The sequence below is a fragment of the Notamacropus eugenii genome, chromosome 5, assembly GCF_028372415.1.
Source record: "Notamacropus eugenii isolate mMacEug1 chromosome 5, mMacEug1.pri_v2, whole genome shotgun sequence".
In the NCBI taxonomy this organism is placed as follows: Eukaryota; Metazoa; Chordata; class Mammalia; order Diprotodontia; family Macropodidae; genus Notamacropus; species Notamacropus eugenii.
This window is the reverse complement of record NC_092876.1, coordinates 255,208,258-255,229,266: the sequence shown is the minus strand read 5'-3', so window position 1 is coordinate 255,229,266 and position 21,009 is coordinate 255,208,258. Positions and strand designations below refer to the sequence as shown.

Here is a 21,009-nt window from a genome sequence, read left to right as displayed (position 1 = left end):
TAGCAGCAGGTAAGCCATAAGCAAATGAAAATTTATGCTCATGCTGACTTCTGAAAGAGGCAAAAATAAAGTGGCTCTCAGTTCTGTGCACTTCCATTTACCTCCTTAGTGACAGGAACTGATACTCTAAAAAGTGGAACAGGGTTCTAACAATCATTTAGTTCCTAAGTTACCTGCAAAAATGAATTCAGCTGTTAGTAGGTGAAACATGAGAAAGCTTTGCCCAATGACCATACACTAGAAAGAGACATTTCTGTAATAACATTTTCACTATAAGTAATATTAGAAGATAGAAAGATGGTTCTTAGGATCTCAGAGAGGTAGTTCATCATTTGACTTGTGATTTCATGGGACATTTGATCAAATGAGATAATGCATGTGAAGTTTTCTGTAAACCTGAAAGCAGCACATCAATAGCTGTTATTATAACTATCACCATCTTCCCTTGAATGACTTATAATGAATGTAAACAGAAAGACCTCTAGATTATAGGCCAACATCTTGGGCAAATGATCAAATAAAGAAATTCCATGAACTTGAAGAAAATCATTCAAAATGAGTCACATTATCTTAATATTCTTTAATTTCAATAGGAAGATAGCCACAAGACAAACTGGTAAAAAATATGTCAGAGTGGCAAAGCCCTGATGGTGGAGTAAAAGCAGGGATTTCCCTTAGCTCTCCCCCAAAGTCCTCCAAATACCTGTAAAAATGACTCTAAACAAATTCTAGAGCTACAGAAACCACAAAATGACAGAGTGAAACAAATCCCCAGCCCAAGACAACCTGGAAAATCGACAGGAAGGGTCTTTCAGACCAAGCAGGGAGCAGAGTGCAGTCCGACATAGGTTGCAGGGCACAGATTGGTCTGAGCGGGCCTCAGAGCGTTGAATCATTGGCAGCTGTGGAAGTTATCAGATTTCTCAACTCACAAATACCAAAAAGGTAGATGTCTGTGGGACCTGGGTGAAAGAGCAGTGCACGGTCTGCTGATCTCCTCCCAGGCCCAGAGTGGTGGGAGTGGTGGAGGTGGTGGCAGTGATGGCCAGAGGCTATGGCAGCAGTGGCAGCAGCAGCAGCAGCAGCAGAGGCTGCTTCTGGAGCTCTGGGCCCACAGAGAGTGGGGTATTGAGCAGCTGACACAAAATTCCTGAAGCCTAGGACAGTACACCCAACCCCAATGTAAGCAGAATTCTACTTTGACAAAGAGTTAGAAAGTCAATTGTTTGGTAGGGAAGATGAGCAAACATAAAAAGAATTCAGACTATAGAATCTTACTTTGGCGACAAGGAAGTTCAGGGCATACAACCAGAGGAGGAGAGCAGAGTCAAAGCTCTTCCATCCAAAGCCTCCAAGAAGAATATGAATTGGTGCATGAAGTAGCTCAAAAAGGATTTTGAAAACCAAGGAAGAAAAGTAGAGGAAAAACTGGAAAGAGAAATGAGAATGATGCAAGAAAATCATGAAAAATGAGTCAACTTCTTGCTAAAGCAGACCCCCCAAAATACTGAAGAAAATAACACTTTAAAAAATAGACAAACTCAAAGGCAAAAGGAGTCCAAAAAGCCAATGAGGAGAAGAGTGACTTAAAAAACAGAAATGGTCAAATGGAAAAGGAGGCCCAAAAGCTCACTGAAGAAATGAATTCCTTCAAAATTGGAATGGAGCAAATGGAAGTTAGTGACTTTATGAGAAACCAAGAAATTATAAAACAGAAACAAAAGAATGAAAAAATAGAAGACAATGTGAAATATCTCATTGGAGAAACCACTGGCCTGGAAAATAAATTTAGGAGAGATAATTTAAAAACTATTGGACTACCTGAAAGCCACAATCAAAAAAGAGCCTAGACATCATCTTTAAAGACATTACCAAAGAAGATTGCCCTGATATTCTAGAACTAGAATGTAAAATAGGAATTGAAAAACTCCACCGATCTCCTCTGGAAAGAGATCCTAAAAAGAAAACTCCTAGGAATACTGCAGCCAAATTCCAGAGTTCCCAGGTCAAGGAGAAAAATATTGCAAGCAGCCAGAAAGGAACAATTTGAGTATTGTGAAAATACAATGAGGATAACACAAGATTTGGCAGCTTCTATATTAAGGGATCAGAGGGTTTGGAATATGATGTTCTGGAAGTTGGCAGAGATAGGATTAGAACCAAAAAGCACCAGTCCACCAAAAATGAGTATAATCCTTCAGGGCAAAAAATGGACATTCAATAAAATAGAGGACTTTCAAGCATTCTTTATGAAAAGACCAGAGCTGAATAGAAAATTTGATTCTCAAATACATGAATCAAGAAAACCATGAAAAAGTAAACAAGAAAAAAGAAATCATAAGGGACTTATTAAAGTTGAACTGTTTACATTCTTACAGAGATTTTGTAACCCATGAGACCTTTCTCAGTATTAGGGTAGTTGGAGGAAATATATTGAGAGAGAGAGAGAGACAGAGCACACAGTGAGTTGAATATGAAGGAATGATATCAAAAAAATAAAATTAAGCAGTGAGAGAAATATATTGGGAGAAGGATAAAGGGAGAGATAGAATGGGGTAAATTATCACATATAAAAGAGCAAGAAAAAGGTTTCACAATGGAGGGGAAGAGGGGGGAGGTAAGAAGGAATGAGTGAACCTTACTCTCATTGAATCTGGTATAAGGAAGGAATAACATGCACAATCAATTGGGTATCTTACCCCAAAGTAAAGTAAGGGGGAAGGGCATATGAGGGGGGATGATGGAAGGAGGGCAGATTGGGGAAGAGGGTAGTCAGAAGCAAACACTTTAGAAAAAAGGACAGGGTCAAAAGAGAAAAATAGAATAATTGGGGGAGGGGATAGGACTGTTACAGAGGTGTTTTGCATAACTACACATGTATAATCTATACTGAATTGCTTATCTTCTCAAAGAAGGGAGAGAATTTGGAACTCAAAGTTTTAAAAACAAATGTTAAAAAATTGTTTTTACATGCAACTGGGAAATAAGATATACAGGCAATAGGATATAGAAATCCATCTTGCCCTTCAAGAAAGTAAAGGGGAAGGGGATAAGAGGGGCAGATGATGAAAGGAAGGGCCGACTGGAGGAGGGGGAAAATCAGAATGCATGCCAAATCAGGGTAGGAAGAGAAGAAATATAGGGAGAAAATTTGGAACACAAAATCTTGTGGAAATGAATGTTGAAAATTAAAAATAAATAAATAAATTTTAAAACGTATATCAGAAAATATGGTTCAAGATTAAGAGTCTGGGTCTTCTAATGCTTCATGAAAAATGGAGCCATCAATAAGCATTTATTAAACATTTACTATATGCATAGTACTGTCCTAACACAGATATAGAAAAGCAGAAAAACTTCATGTAGAAGATGATGCATAAGCCTAGTATTGAAGGAAATTAGGGATTCTAAGATGAGGAAGTAAGGCAAGACTGTGTTTCAGGCATGGGATACAGCTACCACAAAGACATGGAAACAGGAAATGGAATGTCATAAGGAACAATACAGTTTGTTCTAGAGAGTGCATAAAGAGAGGTAATGGGTAACATAGATAGGTAGGCTGGGGACAGGTTGTGAAGATCTTTAAATGCTATAACAAGGAGTTTATATTTCTTTCTAAAAGTGAAAATGAACTAATTGGATTTACTGAGTAGAAGAATAATAAGACCCAAGCTTTAAGAAAAATCACTCTTTCAGCTACATGAAGGATGGATTGGAGAAGGAAGAGGTTTGAAGCTGGGAAATCAATTAGGAGGTTATTATAATAATCTAAGTAGAGGAAAGAGGCTTAACTAGGGTGGGTATTGTATGAGTGGAGAGAAGGGGACAGATTAAAGAGATGTTGTGGAGATAGAAACAACCAAAGTTGGCAACTGCTTGTATATATGAAATGAGTGAGTGAGAATCAATGTTGTGAACCTGGAAAACTGGAATGATAGTGGTGTCTTCAAATATAATGTTGAAGTTCAGAAAAGAGGTAGATTCAGGGAGAAAGAGAATGAGTTTTGTTTTGTAAATGGAAAACTAGATACATCTTTAGGACATCTAGCTACAAATTTCCAGTGGACAATTGGTGATACAGGACTGAAGTTCAGGAGAGGTATAAGGCTAATATATAGATCTGGTAGTCATCTGCATAGAAATGATAACTGAATCCATGGGAGCTGATGAAGTCACCAAGTGAGGAAGTACAGAAAGAGAACTCAAGTCAGAGCCTTAGCATACACCCAGAATTAGGGGAAATGAGACAGATGATGATACAACAAAGGAAGTAGTGAGGAGTAGTTAGAGAGGAAGAAGAATAACCAAGAGTGAGCAGGACACAAAACCTGAGAGAAGAGCTGGTATCCAAGAGTAAAAGATGGCCAATGGTATCAAATACTACAGAAATGTCAAAAATTATATGGATTGAGAAGACTTTAGACTTTGAAAGTAAGAAAATATTGGTCATTTCGTAGTTTTGGAGAGTTCAGTTTCAGTTGAGTGATAATTTTAGGAGTCAGATTTCAAAGGGATGAAAAATGAGTAACAGTAGAGTAAGTACAGGCATAAAATTAAAGTAGTCTTCTTTTTTCTACGAGTTGACTAGGAAAGGGATAAGAGCCAGAGGGAATTAACAAGATGGGAATGATAAAGTCAAATGAGGGCTTATCATGGAGGCCTCAGGAAAGGAATAAGTAAATGGAAAGATTAAAGTTTAGAGGGAGAAAGTAGAGATAATTGTGGGTATACTCTGCTGAGGAAAACTTGCAAGAAATAAAATGAAAGCAGCATGGTGGCTTTAAGAATAAGAAAAACTTCTTCATGAGATACTGAAGTAAAGGAAAGAATGAAGATGATGTCAGGGGGTTGTAAAATACAGAAAAGGGGAGAAAAAGGAGCTTTAAACTAAAAAGTCATTCTGATATACTGGGTATAGCACTTAGGCTGTCCATTTGTTCTCCCCAATCTAGTTTAGCTACACGATCCTTATGAGTGCCAAGTTATGTCCATCTCACATCATCTGTGTCCTTGATAAGGTGTTATCTCCCAAGCTTTACATAGCTTTCATTTATAAAGTGCTTCAGAGTTTGCAAAGAACTAGGCAAATATCATCTCCTTTTGCCTCATATCAACCCTTGGAGGTGAGTGCTATTATTATCTGCATTTTACAGATGAAGTAATGGAGGCAAGAAAGGTTAAATGACTTGCATAGGCTCACATAGCTAAGTAAATGTCTGAGGCTGGATTTGAACTCAAGTCTTTCTGACTCCAGGTGTGGTGCTCTAGTCACTAGCTACATTTCATCCTTAAATGCATGCTATAGCCTACTTACACAATGGGTTTCCCCACTGCTATAATATCTGGGCCACTTTCAATTTTGATTCTCCTTTGATTATAGTATTCCAAATTCAAAGGGGTATCAAATCACCATGAAAATAGTTTGCTTTTTTAACTGGCTTTTATGACAAAGAATAATAATTTGAGAACATCAAAAATGCTATTCTTTTTCTCCATCTCAATCCAACCATTTCTCTTCTTCCTTTTCAGTTCAGTCATTCAGCTACAGAGGTCATCCAAGATAAATGTACTAAGGAACTAATTCGAAAGTTTTCCAATTTAATTGCTTATAATCTGGGTGACAGATATTCTTCATCTACTGTTTAAACTGTCAATGGAGTATACTACCCCAGGAAACGGTGAGTTTTTTATTGGAAGGAGCCTTTAAATAAAGTCTCAACGTTCTTTTGTTGGAGGAATTAAGATAGGATTCATGATTACTATAGTAGTTGTATTATGTACAACATGAAGATGTGTTCAGGTCTTGACAATCTATTCAAAATATATTAGACCTCAGAGAAGATATACACACACATAAATATAGAGAGTTGATCCTCATTATTTGCAGACTACTGAGAATTTGAATGCAAATTCACAGCCTTGCTAAAATTTATTTCTGATCCCAAAATCAATATTCATAGTGCTTTCATGATCATCTGTGGACATCTGCAGAGCAGCAAAACATTTGAGTTGCTTAGATACATATGTTTCCAGATCAGGTGAACAAAGTGGTATTTTGCTTTCTTGTTTCACCTTCCATGATGTAAACTGTAAGTAATATCCTTTTTCCATTCTTTTTAGTGCAATCTTTTTGTGCTTTTACACTTTTTGCCGGTGGGTTAGTTATTTAAAAGAGAACCCAAGTATATTACTAAAGTTCTATCAGTGCTCCTAAGCGCAAGAAGTCTGTGATGTGCCTTACAGAGAAAAGACATGTGTTAGATAAGCTTCTTTCAGGCATGAGTTATACTGCTGTTGGCTGTGAATTTGATGTAAATGAATCAATAATATGATTCATCCAGAAAAAAGGATGAGGAAACTTGCCAATCTGGACATGAAGCTGTTCCAGAATGTGCTCAAGTAAATGTTGTGACCTAATTTTCTACTTTCCCTAGGAGAAATGGCTCATTATTCACTAATTTAGTATTCCTGGAAACTTTACACAGTGTAAGTACTGCCAACGACAAGAATCAACTGTATATTTATGTGTCTTTGTATACACACACACTTGCACCCTTTATGTAGAAAATCATGTTTTGGTTTTTTTTTACCTTCCATAAGAGTGAAAGACATTTGAAATACAGACATATTATAACCTTTAAAGGTCACTCAATATTCTAGAAATGTTTTTTGAACCATCAATCTGAATCTTCACTGAGATGCCGGTATATTTTATTATTTGTTAGACTACAGTCAGATTTATATGATAGGATGAAACACGGCAAATTATAAGACCAAAGGATTTAGAACTCAGAGGAATTTTAGAGAGCAAATCTTCCCCAATACAACAAAAATCTGTAATTTCATTAGTTTGAGTACTGTCTCCACCCATACCAATTATACTCCCTTCACAATTTACCAGAGGGTCTTTTAAGAGTTGCCATGACAGAAAGCTGGTAGTGTGAGCCTCTGAACCTAGGTAAGTTGGTGCTAGGACAACAGTCCATTACTGAAGCCACAGTTGAAGTCTTTTCAATGTGGATTGAGCCCACCAAAGCTTCTGATCTACTAGTATAGCCTTTGAGAAGTCAGGGTCATTTTCACACCTCAATGAAATAGTTGAGATTTTCTTCCACAACTTCCATCTAAAAGAGATATAACATCAGCTTCCTGAGATGAAAAATTCCTTATCATATACAATGGATTTAGGTCCTTCAGGATACTTGTTAAACTTTTGACATCTAATTTTGTAATATTCAGTCTTTATAACTAAATTTCCCCAAGCATCCTTGCAGGAAATTGTTTTCTTGTTTTTCTAATGCTTTCCTTAGTTAATGCCAAATTAAGATCTCAAACCACACAAATTATAGGGTTTTCCCATGAAGATTATTAAGCTGTTATGCTTCAGAATATGTCCCCACTGGCTAGTACTAGACTAATAAATCATAAAAATGACTTTAGAAATAGTTGCACAGCTGTGGTCAATATGCCAATTAAGAATCATATTCATTCATGCCACTGCCCAGTTAAAAACTCAAGGAAAAAAATTAAGCTACAAAAGCATGCCTGTATTAAAGTATGCTTCTTATTTATAGCAATGAAAATTACTTCACTACATAAAATATTGTCTTAAACATTCTAATATAATTTAAAATACATACACTCACCCATGGATACACACACACACACACACACACACACACACACACACACACACACATATATATACACATCTATTCTATACATATGTGTGTAGTGGATATATTATATATTAACAAGGCTTAAACGAATCAAATCCAGGAAAAGCTAGAATTTACCTTGAAAAAAAAAAGCAACACTATACTGCCACTACCCAGGATTTAGAGAATTCTCCTTTCCAATGTGCTAAAAGTATTTATTTGAAAATTTAGATATTCCTAAAGAAATCACTATCACTTGAGAGCAGAATTACTGATGTTCCACTTCTAATCTCCAACTTTGGGTAGCTCCAAAACACTTAGGGAAATTCTTTAAAAAAGTAATTTATTCCCCAATTAATAAATGGTCAAAGGATATGAACAGGCAATTTTCAGAAGAAATTAAATCTATCTATAGTCATATAAAAAAAATACTCTGATTACTAGTGATTTACTATTGATTAGAGAGATACAAATCAAAACAACTCTGAGGTTGTTTTATCAGATTCTAACATGACAATGTTAGAAAATGATAAATATTGAAGAAGATGTGGAAGAGTTGCAACACCAATTCATTTTTGGTGGAGCTGGGAGCTGATCCAACCATTCTAGAGAGCAATTTGGAACTATGCCCAAAGGGCTACACAAATGTACATACCCTTTGATTCAGCAATATCAGTTCTAGGGCTGTATCCCAAAGAGATAATAAAAATGGGAAAAGGTTTCACATGCACAAAATTATTTATAGCAGATCTTTTTGGGGTGGCCAAGAACTGGAAGTCAAGGCGATGTCCATAAATTGGGGAATGACTGAATAAATTGTGGTATATGAATGTAATGGAATACTATTGTGCTGTAAGAAATGATGAACAGGAAGACTACGGAGAGGCCTGGAAAGACTTATATGATCTGATGAACAAGGAGAACTTTGTACACAGAAACAACGACAGTGTGCAAGAAATTTTTCTACTAGACTTAGTACTTCATTGCAATGCAAGGACTTAAAAAAGTTCCCAATGGACTTGAGGCAAAATGCCTTCCACATGCAGAGAAAGAAGTGTGGAATTAGATCACAGAATGAAGCAGACCATTTTCTTTTGTATTATACTTTATTTTGTTTTGTTTTATGATTTCTCCCATTCATTTTAATTCTTCTATGCAACATGACTAAGGTGAAAATGCATTTTGTAGGAATGTGTTGTATGTACTGAACAAGTTGTGGTATAAGAATGTAATGGAACACTATACTGTGCTATAACAAATGATGAACAGGAAGACTTCAAAGAGGTCTGGAAGGACTTATACGTACCGATGCTAAGTGAAAGGAACAGAACCAGGAGAACATAGTACACAGTAACAACCACAGTATGCAAGGAATTTTTCTGGTAGACTTAGCCTTTCACAGCAATGCAAGGACCTAAAACATTCCCAAAGGACTCTTGAGGCAAAATTCCATCCTTATCCAGAGAAAGAACTATGGAATCGGAATGCAGAAGAAAGCAGACTATTTTCTCTTGTGTTATGTTTTGTTTTGGTTTGTTTTTTCTCATGGTGTCTCCCATTCATTTTAATTCTTCTATGCAACATGACTAATGTGAAAATGTGTTTAGTAAGAATGTATGTGTAGAACCCATATAAAATTGCATGCCATCTCAGGGAGAGAGGGGAGGGGTGGGGGAGAACTTATGGAAGTGATTGTTGAAAACTGAAAACAAATAAATTAAATTTTTTTAAAAAGTCATTTCGCATTTCATTATAAGTTAAAGAGAACTGTTAATATATATATATACATTTAAATAATTATTTTATTTGTTTTCAGTGTTCTATAATCACTTCCATATATCTTAGATTTTTTTCCCCTCCCTACTCCTCTTTCCCCCTCCCTCCCCACTCACTCCCTGAGACAGCTTGTAATCTTATATAGGTTCTAACATACATTCCTATTAAATACAATTTCACCATAGTCATGTTGAATAGAAGAATTAAAATGAACAGAAGAAACCATAAAACAAAACAAAACATAACACAAAAGAAAATGGTCTGCTTCAATCTGTGATCCAATTCCATAGTTCTTTCTCTGGATGTGAAAAGTATTTTGTCTCAAAAGTCCACTGAGAATTTTTTAGATCCTTGCATTGCTATGAAGGACTAAGTCTACCAGAAAAATTGCTCGCACACTGTGGTTGCTGCTGTGTACAAAGTTCTCCTGGTTCTACGTCTTTTCTTCAGCATCAGATCATATAAGTCTTTCCAGACTTCTCTGAAGTCTTCCTGTTTACCATTTCTTATGGAACAATAGTATTCCATTACATTCATATACCACAACTTGTTCAGCCATTCCCCAAACGATGGACATCCCTTTGATTTTCAGTTTTTGGCCACCACAAAGAGAGCTGCTATAAATATTTTTGTACATGTGGGTTAATATATCTTAACATTAAAAATGCAAGAAACAATGCCAAAGAAAATAACTAGAAATTATAAAATGAGAATTATTTGGGGACTCTCAAAAGGGAATGGAGAAAAATAGTCTCATTTTTACTGGGGGGAGGGAGAGGTAGGGGGAACGAATCTTAACCAAATCAGATTAGTAAATTTCTTTGCTCCCATGCCTAGTGAGTACAGAACAAGAAAACAAAAAAGAAAATAGTGAAAATGAACCTGAAAGAATTAAAATAGATTTTCTAAATATCTGTCTGTGAAGAGGGTTGGAAATGCTATGACCTCATAGGTAATTTTACCAGGAAATGTACTCCATCCAACCATGCTTCAATTAACAAATCATCTGAGAAGAAAGTTACTTTATAAAAAGACAGCCTAGGTTTCACTTGGATTGGGAAATTTCTAATCTGTCAACTCATAAAGAAAGTTATAGTCTATAATAAAATTTATAGATGGAAGAGACCTTAGAAATCATCTTCGTACTTTTTTTTTCTTATGGATGAGGAAATTGAGGCCCAAAGAGATCACAGAATCAACAGCTAGTCTTGGTGATGGTGGTAGAGGCACCCTAGGATTCCCAAGGGCAGGGTTTCTGAGACACACAGAGGCAGTGGCCACAGGCTTGAGGTTTATCAGCCCCAATCACTGAGAATGGAAGTGTATGAGTTGGTCCTGAGTTCCATAGAGGACCTCCCTGGAGCAGAGCATCTTAACCTTTTTTTGTGTCCTAAGTCCCTCTGGCAGTCTGGTGAAGGTGAGAGCGCCTTAGAATATTTGTTGGCTACAATCAAAATTAAAGGAAATGTTACATTTCAGTCAGAGATTAGTTAAAATCAAGACGTTAACTTTTCCCATCTAAGTTTGTAGATTCCTACAATATATCACAGAACGCTTATGGACCTCCTGCCCTAGAGATGAAGATAGTGAGGGCTTTATGTAATAGTCTGATCTCTCCCTTATTCTCCCCTCCTCCATACACATACCTTTCAGGTGTGAAATCATAATTAAATCAATACTGCCACTGCTACTGGAAAGGGTGTGTCAATTTACTCCTCTCTAACTACACTCACCATCCCTGTACATTTTTGAATAAAAACATTCCTCCCCAAACAAAATTACCCCATATGTGTTGTTTCCCAAATTATAAGTGCCTGGTTGGGAAGGACTGTCTTAAATAACTTGACATGTAATTAATGCTTTTTTGACCATTCATGCATTCATTCAATCACTTTATGGGCCATGAAACCACAACCTACCTCACCTCATTTATAAAGGAAAGAGGCGAGATTTTATATTCTGTAACATATTTCTATGCGTCCAATGTCATTTTAACCTCTGGGAACAAAATTTCTGACAAAGGATGCAATTGGAGGGATGAATTCTCTTCAATAATGATAGCGCTGTATTTTCCTTTCTCCTATTAAAGCCACCTTTCCTTTATACAACATACCAAATTACATTTACTTACTAAAATATTTGAACCTGTTATTATTCAAATTACAAGTTGTGTGACACAACATAAAAATGATCTTCAAAAGGATGTGGGGTAGTTGAATAAATGTATCAATAGGAGCAAATGAGATGTCATAAAAGGACATTCTTAGATGGAGAAAGACAATTCTGCCTATGTATAGGTCAAATGAATAGCTGAAACCTTTGAGAACAGGTCAAATAATGAATGGAAAATAAACACAGAAACGAAAATAAACACAATCACAAAATGTTTGAGCTGAGAAGAAGCTTCAATCATCATTTAGAATTCAACATGTTCATATGATAGAAGAGAAAATAGAAGCCCTTAGCTAGTACTGATAACTGGAACTTGGGACTTCTGAGTTTCCTGATTCCCAGTTTACTTAACAGCCCATTATAGCATACCTCTCCTCCCAGTTCTGCAATTAGGAATAAAAAGGAATATGCTAACAAAAAGAAGTTTAAAAATTGCAAATTCTATCATAGCACAAAAAATGCTATTGAGAATACTATTTTGTTAATACTTGAAAACTTCAATATCACAGGAAGCATTAAAATATGGCAACCATATCTATCACACTCTATCACATATCTAGAAGCACATACCTAATACTACCGTGTCTCTGGGTTATACATCCACTCCCTTCAAAGAATCTGGCACACTAATCTTCCACCTCCTATTGCCATAGCTAGAATTCATTTTTCTTTTCTCAGATAGTATGGGATAAGAGGAAAATGAACCATCTTCTCTAAATACACTTCAGTAAGAAAATGAGTAATTGAACATGATATCTCTGGTCAGAATCTATTTCCTACTTCACTATAAATATTTTTCTGAAGTGTTCCCAAAAAGTTAGAATGCACAGTGTAATGATATTATTGTGGGGGAAGGGGAAAGCAGTTTACTTCCATGTCTCCCAGACAGTTGCTTAATAACGCAAAATGTATTTCTGGCTCTAGTTTGGCTATTATCATACAGTATTGTAAAATGCTTTCAAATGATGAAAATGTTCCAGATGCTAAACTCAATTTATCACAATTTGATTCAAGAAAGGCAAAGTTACCGATAAGAAAGGAGTGGCATTCTTAAACTATTTTAACAATAAACATAGAGAGGCCTTTTATTCATCTTTTTCCTTCCCTATTTTTAAAATTCATTTTGGTCCACTGAGAAAAAATTTAGATGATGGGGGAAAATAATAATAGTTAATATTTGGAAAGCATTCTACCAATATAATCTCATTTTATCCTCATAATAACCCTGGGAGGTTTGTTTCAGATGAAGAACCTGAGGCATACAATGGTAAAATGATTTGTCTGAGAAGTCAAACCTATTTGAACTCTGGTCTCTCTGCCTCTAGATCCAGACCTCCAGCCACTATAATAACTCACTGCCGTCTTAGAAGACCTGGATAATATTTCAATAATATGGCTTAGAATAGAATGAGTTGTTCAGAACTGATACCTAGAATTATATATAGAATAATTTTACGTATACATCTATTTGTGTTTAATGGTAGCCATCTATTGAGTGGGGTGGGGAGGGGAAGGGAAGAAGAAAAAGAAAAAAAGTTAACACAACTTTATTATATATTTAAAAAGAACAGCAAGTTGTACATAACATATTTGCACTCTCATGTGCAATTATCTTTTTATTATACTTTGTTATAGAAATGCTTGATTTTGTTTTCATAAATTAAAAAGGATGAGAATGAGTTAGAAGATTCTCAAGTCATTTAACCGTTTCCCTCAGTTTTCTCATCTATAAAATGAACTAGAGAAGGAAATGACAAATTACCCCAGTATCTCTGTCAAGAAAATTCCAAATAGGATCACAAAGATGGAGACATGACTGAAAACGACTGAAAAACAATCCTCTAGACAATTAGGAAAGACATATTTAATTGAAGGTGAACCAATCTGAGAGACGAATTCTCTTCGTGTGAATGAAATGGTAAAACAGACTTATGGCAAAAGCTAGATAGGCAAAGTATTTTTCAAACCTTAGGCGTTTATATACATGTAAATCATGATCAATATTAACTTTAATATGGTCTTACATTGAATTCTGTAGCAGAGCATTCCTCGGTGAATGAGGGAGATAACAGAAAACATCATTAAGCCAGTGCTTCCATTAATCTAATATGTAGAAGATGGGAAGATCCTACTGGAGTAAAAAAATAAAAGAAACAAAAGCTTTAATTCCTCACATACCCTGGAGTTTGAAAGATGATTTGTTTTATATAATAAGTGAGTATCTTTGTATAGCAGACTTAAAACTCAAAAGCTGCCACTTTTCCGTACTTGTTGACAAAACCATTCTTCATTTAGTGTACTAAAATAAAGACATTTCAGGTTATTTGAATTGCCTCCAGATTTTCACCACTTGTAGGGAGATTTTTCATATGTGTAATTTATTCACATTGCATATGCTGACTAGTGTTTCCATTTATAGAAATCTTTAAGAAATATTTCCTCTTTACCAAAGTATGTAAAGATACAGAAACTGATTTTATTTTAAAAGTCATTCAAAGACTCTTAAGGTAAGGATATCATAAAAAAGACATCTGTGAGAAATTGCAATCTTACCAGAGAAAACAGACTGTAGAAGTGACTTTGAAAAACTTTATATGATTTAACTGCAACCATAAAACAAGATAATCAGGGAAACTTATGGCTCCAGTTTAAAGGTCAAAAAATAAAATTCATATTCGCCGAGAAGTATAAGTCTGACTCTAAAAGTTATACTTAATCCCTTCTACCTTCTACTATCCAATAACTTCAGAAGTTTTCTCCTTCTAGGCTTTTAACTTGCAAAAACTGAAATTTTGATGGGATTTTTAAAAAAAAATATTCGGGCTAGATCTGCCTTACTTTATCCCCAGAAATTCTCAAGAGTTGGAAGATATCTAAAAGTCTAACCCCAGTCTGAGGCAAGAATCCCTGTTCCAAACTCCCTGACAAATGGTCAACCAGGATCTGCTTTGAATAGCACCAGTGGACAGGGAACTCACTACCTCAAGGGTAGTCCATTATTGTTTTAAAGCACAAAGTTCTACCTTATTCTTAGCTCAAATTTGCTTCCTCAAAACTTAGAATCATAGACAGAATGCTGGTCATCAGGGCCCATGTTGTGTAAGCATTTTATCCATAAATAAAAGGAAGCCAAGATAGTTAAATAACTTGCCCCAGGTCAACACTGGTAGTGAGCATCAGAGTAGGATCTGAATCCTGGTCTTGTGACTCCTTAGGAGTCAATCCTCCTTCCACCTATGTACCATCTATGTATAATGTGTATTATTATCTCTGGTAGTAAGTAGTTACGCTCCATGCTAAAGAAACCAGGTAGAAAATGTGAAATTTACATTTTAAAGACTGATTACTTAGGAACATTTTTAATTGCACCATCAATATTTTTAAAGAACCAGATCTTTTTAAATTTCTGATACAATTTTATTTTAGTAATTCCTGTCATTTTAAGACTTTTGACTCTTTTCTATTTTGTCCTGAGGAAAGTTTAGGGCAAAAGAAAATTAATCTTCTATTTTCCTTCTGTTTAAATGAATTCAGAAAACATAAATATTAACTTCCTGTTTTTATGAAGTCTCTTTTAAAGTTAAATTGGCACTACTGTAGTTGATGGTTCAGGACCTGACTTTCAACGCAAGGATATGTTTGTCCTATCAAATTTTTTACATAAACAAGACAAATCATTTTCAGTTAGAAAGTTGAGAAGATCCTCTTCTCTAAAGAAGACAAGTTAAGTGTAAGTATAGGTTTTTCTAATGTAAAGTTAATATGTATTGAGTAATCATGAACATCGAGCAGCATACGATAATTCAGTTTCCAGGGACAAGAGAAATCAGAAAATAGCCAATGCAAAACATCTAAAAGAAAAGAAATCAAAAGAAAAAAATCAAAGTAAATTTTTGTTAGCAACACCACCATTTAAATGCTAAATTTAATTTGATCTACAGCATTTTTTGTAGCACTCACTTGCAAATTATGCCTCAGATTACAATGCTAGAATCTTCAATCTGGCACCACCAACCTTTACTGAGTAGAATAATTGTTTATTAACCGCCCAGCAGAGGCAGCAAGGACTGGGTTTTTTGTTTTTGCCCTTTTATTTGCAGTACTTAGAACAGGACCTGGCAGACTTCATAAATGGTGTTTCATTAATGCTAGTTAATTGGTTGATCCCTTGTCCACAAAGCTTGATTTTCTGGATTATCAAGAAACAAAGTTTAACTTACATCACAGTTTATGTCAGTCTTAAAGGAGACTGTGACACATATACGATGCGTATGACACAAAAACATATGAGTGCACTGGAGAGGTGCAAAAGCAATCAAAAAATAATATATTTCCACAAAATATCAGGAGCACAAAATCTGCAGCATTACTAACAAAAAACAGAAAGAACAGAAAGGGAGGGAGGTGAAGGGAATAAGTATTTATTAAACCCTACTGTTCATGAGAACAGACCTCAAAATCTGCAACAGTATTAGCAAGAATGTTATTAGGTTATTTGATAGAGGAGAGCAAGCTGGAAAGAAGGTGTGACTCTCTCTCCACAGGTTCTGGAAGGTTTCATTATATAGGATTTTGACAAAGGTTTCTGCACCGTAGCCACACCTGAATTATCTGATAAAGGTATATAGTACACAACCACTTGAAGGAGACCCAAAACATGAATGTTTTGTGTGGATCCAGGACCCAGGGGAATCCAAAATACCTTGTGGCCATCGCCAGCCTAAAGAGTTAATGGGGTTAGGTGACATTCTGGGTGCAGACAATCTTTAATCACGGAGGATTGGATTTAAACAATATAATAATTCTCCTGTTCAATATAATAAATCATTTTCCTACAGCACCTATTTTGTGCCAGGCCTGTGCTAATTTGATGACAAAAGAAATATCATTAAAAATAACAAAATTAATTAAGTAACTCAGAGTTAACAAAAACACACAGGACTTATTTTTTAAAAAGTCATTTTTATTGGCAGAAACAAAGGAAGACTTAAATTACTAGAGAGAGAGTGAATATTCATGGCTCTAATATGCCAATATAGCAAAGATTATAATCCTAACAAAATTAATCTACAGGTTTAATACTATACTGATCAAATTATCCAGGGGAATGATTCACAGAATTGGACAATGTATTAAGAAAATTTCATATGGAGGAAGAAAAGATTAGGAATACCAAGGAAAATATGGGGAAAACAATTAAGAAAGGGATACAGTAATAGTAGCTCTCAAATTATTTGGTGCTGAATACAAACACAACAATTAGAATAGCAGAATAGATTAGAACAGCAGAGCCTAGAATAAAATGGACTTTGCGGTCTAGAGACGTTCGGTAAACACACAGAAATACAAACTCCTGGGAAAGGAACTCTATTTAATGAGGATTTCTGGGAAACTTTGTGTCTGAAACCTATTTTTACTAGTTAGTCAGAAAATGGGCTTATACTTCCTATACCATATACTACAATAAAATCCAGCTTTTAAAAAGTTGAACACAGATACCATACCATTGAAAATCAGAATAAAATAGAAAATTATGTATTGTATCTCACAACTGTAGGGAAAGAATTATAACCAAATTCTAAGTAGATTGCAAAAAACAATTTTTAAAAAACCAATGTATGTACAAAAATCAATAAACCAGGGAAAAACAGAGATAGAAGGGGAAAGCTTTCAAATAAATATCTCTGAAAAAGTATGACAATCCAAGTAGTCAAAGGATTTCAATAAATACTTTTAATGAGAAACACCACTATACATATTCAAAATCACTAATAGAGAAATGAAAACATAAGTAACTCAACTATCACCTCATATCTAATAGACTTGTAAAAAAAAAGTTGAAATATTAGAAATTAAAATATCCTATTATTATTATTAAAATAGTTTTCTGAAAGGGTCCCAGGGACCCCAGTCCATGGGCCACATATCATACGTAATCCAGACTATGATACATAATTAGGTGTATCCATCTCCTCCCCCCCAACCATCACTTATGACAAAAAAAATATAAAAGAGGAAAAAAAGTCATTCAGTAAAAATAACCAATACATCAATCAAGTCCTAGACCTCATGCAACATTACATAACTCTTCTCATAATTCTTCTACTGGGTTAAGCTTAGTCATTATAATGACAGAGAACACAATTTCATTTTTGTTATGGGTATATCGCTTTAATGATTTTGCTGACTTCACCATGCACTGGTTTATGGTAAAGGTAGGGTTTGCAGGGGTAAGAAGTGAGGAAAAGCATCTCCTTCATGGGATGCCTATAGAAAGAGCTGGGAGATGGAATGTTATACATCAGGAACAGCAGCTAGATTTGGTTAACTCGAATGTCAGGCATGTGGTAGAGATGTGATGTGTAATCAGCCTGGAAAGGATTTTCCTCTAGAGGCAAGAGAGATAGACCCACTGAAGTGTCTTCATTCCGGGAGTGGCAAGGTCAGTTATGTTTTAAGATTCCCATTGGCAGCTATGTGGAGGATGATTGAGAGAGGAGAGAAACTAGATTTTGAGAGTACAATTAGGGGTCTATAGCAATGTACCAAAGCAACAGGTGATGAGGACCTAAACTAGTGTTAGTTGTTTGAAAGGAGGAGACAAATGCAAAAGATGTTTAGGGAGGTTGGCCTGGCAATTTATTTGTATACTTGGCATATCTGATGGGGGAAAGGGGTGGAAGAAAACCAAATTTTAGCAAACATTTTCCCCTAAAATGACCTTGCTTTAAACAGTTGGCACTGAGAAGTGTTGTATTAAAAACAAACAAAAACAAAAAACCTTCATGCAGATTAATCAATTATGAAGTTTTTAGGATATATTTATGATGACAATGAAAACAAACGCCTAAACATTTTTAAATAACTAGAGTACTTTAAATTATAACTTAACAGTCCTCCCTAGTCTTAGTCTATTGTTCAGATGACTCCAATGGGGCAATTAATTAATATCATTGAAAATTTAGAGAAAAGAACACATAGATAAACACACAAATATGCTTTTTTCTCATACAGCCACATTTTCGTTATGCAAAAGATTTAGTTTTAAAACTTTGATTTTGCATTCCAGAGACAAAAATACAACCTGAGCCTTAGAGGAATTAGTGAAAGCTGCACAGGAATGCATGCCTAATCACCTCATTGATGGCTAGCTGGTCCTTGGAATATCACAAATCTCCTTTGAAAAAGTTATTTTGTGCTACAGAAAAGTGGCAATATAAAATAAAAATCAGCAAAACATTTACCAGTTTAAAGTGAAAAATATTTTTCACCCCAAAGTGATCTCTTTTAGTTAAATGACAAATCATTGCCTACAACAACAGCTATCAATGATCAAATTTTTAATTATCTGAGTCCTACATAATTAGCTGGTAGTGAAATCTCTGACTTTGCCTGCTCATACATTTCAATGTTTACTACTAATAAATATGAACAAAATCTTCTCTACTGATGCAGAGATAGATTTACAAATTTTCCCCCAAATTTTCAGAAATAACAATAGTCCAAGTGTTCACACACCCCACTTATCCTTTTGCTTGTAACTCATTAATTGCCAGATTCAGAGATCTCATTCTTCTTGAGCTCTCTCCTGCATTTGAGCTGATTTACCGCCAAAGCAATGTGATTACATTAACCTTCTTGATTCTCTATCCTAACTTTGTTTTCTATGACATTACATTATCATGCTTTGTTTTTCTTTACAGATGCTGCCTCAAGTTGCTTTACTGGCTTTCTTATCCCTCTTAAGACCTCTCTGAGTGTGCTTCCTATAGCAGATATAGATGTTTTCCCCTTGATACTGTCTCTATTCACCTAATATCTGGATGACTGCAATCAGATGACTGCTTGGTCTCTTGGCCTAAAGTCTCTCCCCACTCCAGACCACTCTCCATTCAGCTGTCACGTTGATCTTCCTCCGGTACAAGTCCCTACTAAATAAACTCCAGTAGTTTCCTATTACTTCTTGGATCAAATATAAAAATCCTCTGTTTGGCTTTTAAAGTCCTTCAAAATTTGAGCCCTTCTTACTTTCAAGTCCTCTTACACTTTGCTCAGTTACAAGCAGTCTTTGATCCAGTGACACTGACTTCCCCACTGTTCCATCAGTCTCCTGGCTGTACATTTTCATTGGTTGTCCCCAATGACTGGAATTCTCCACCTCCTGGCTTCCTTCAAGTCTCAGTCAAAGTCCCATCTTCTACAAGAAGTCTTTCCTACTCCTCCATAATAGTATTTCCTTCCCTCTGAAATTGTCTCCAATTTATCCCATTTATAGCTTGTTTTTGCAGTTGCTTTCATGTCTCTCCCATTATACTGTGAGCTCTTCAAGAGAAGACTGTTTTTCACCTTTTCTTGTATACTCAGCTCTTGACACAGTGCCTCACGCACTTAGTAAATGCTTGTTGATTTTATTTATCTGTGCTATTAATAATAAAACAGCTAAATCTATATTATACAAATAGATTTCAAAAGTACTTTAAAAAGTTTTTTGATACTTGTCCAATTTTCTGCCTTTCTCATGTTTTAGCTATAGATTCCTTGACTGCAGGAGGTACCAACTCTTATTCTTTCCTTCCATTTCCATGTGACTAATAGCAATCTCTTTACACAACAAAAGATATATGTGAAAAGAGGAAAAGTACCAGTGTAATGGAAAGGACACAGCACTGAGATTAGTGGAATTTAGCTTCTGGCCTCACATATTACTAACATGCAGTAAATTTCTGCAAAATGTTTCAGTTCTCTGAGCCTGAGATAGTGGTAAAATGATGGATATATACTACTGGTCTTGAAGATCATTTCCAACTTTAAACACCTCTAATGCAGTTCCCGTTTTAAAGGACACCAATAAGCTCATCTGCAATGGCATAATAGTCTGTGCAAACTTTAAGAGTTTTGGAGGAACCAGGGCAACTAGGTGGCACAGTGGATAGAGCACCATCCCATCAGGTCAGAAGGACCTGTGTTAGAATGCACTTTCAGACACTTGACATTTAGTGGAGGTGTGACCCTGGGCAATTCATTTGGAAGGAAGATAGGAAGGAAGAAAGGAAGGAAGGAAGGAAGGAAGGAAGGAAGGAAGGAAGGAAGGAAGGAAGGAAGGAAGGAAGGAAGGAAGGAAGGAAGGAAGGAAGACAGTTTTAGGGCTACCCTTAGAATCTGAGAGAAAGAGAGAGAGAAGTCTATCTAAAACAGTAAATCTAAGTATCTATCCCACTGATTAATTTTTACACCATAGTCACTGTCAGATATACATGCTGTTTGGCCCCAGGACTGAACCCAACCCTCCAAAAGTAACATGCCTTACTACACAATGTACTAGACTTGAAGCCAGGAAGAGCTAGTTTCAAATCCCTCCTCATACACTTATTAATTACCTGACCCTGGACTATTCACATTGAGC

At 35.6% G+C, this 21,009-nt stretch overlaps 1 protein-coding gene across 16 annotated transcripts in view; it reads right to left on the bottom strand.

Moving 5' to 3' along the window:
- GULP1 (GULP PTB domain containing engulfment adaptor 1) overlaps positions 1 to 21,009 on the bottom strand; it is a 383,611-nt gene that overhangs the window by 218,614 nt on the left and 143,988 nt on the right. For 3 of the 16 annotated variants that reach the window (XM_072612613.1, XM_072612612.1, XM_072612615.1), the window contains exon 3: positions 13,631 to 13,737. The exons of 12 other annotated variants lie outside the window; for them this stretch is intronic. The gene's annotated coding sequence lies outside the window, so the exon portion shown is untranslated. The remainder of the gene's footprint in view (positions 1 to 13,630; positions 13,738 to 21,009) is intronic. One more of the 16 variants, XM_072612614.1, reaches the window with a different exon arrangement.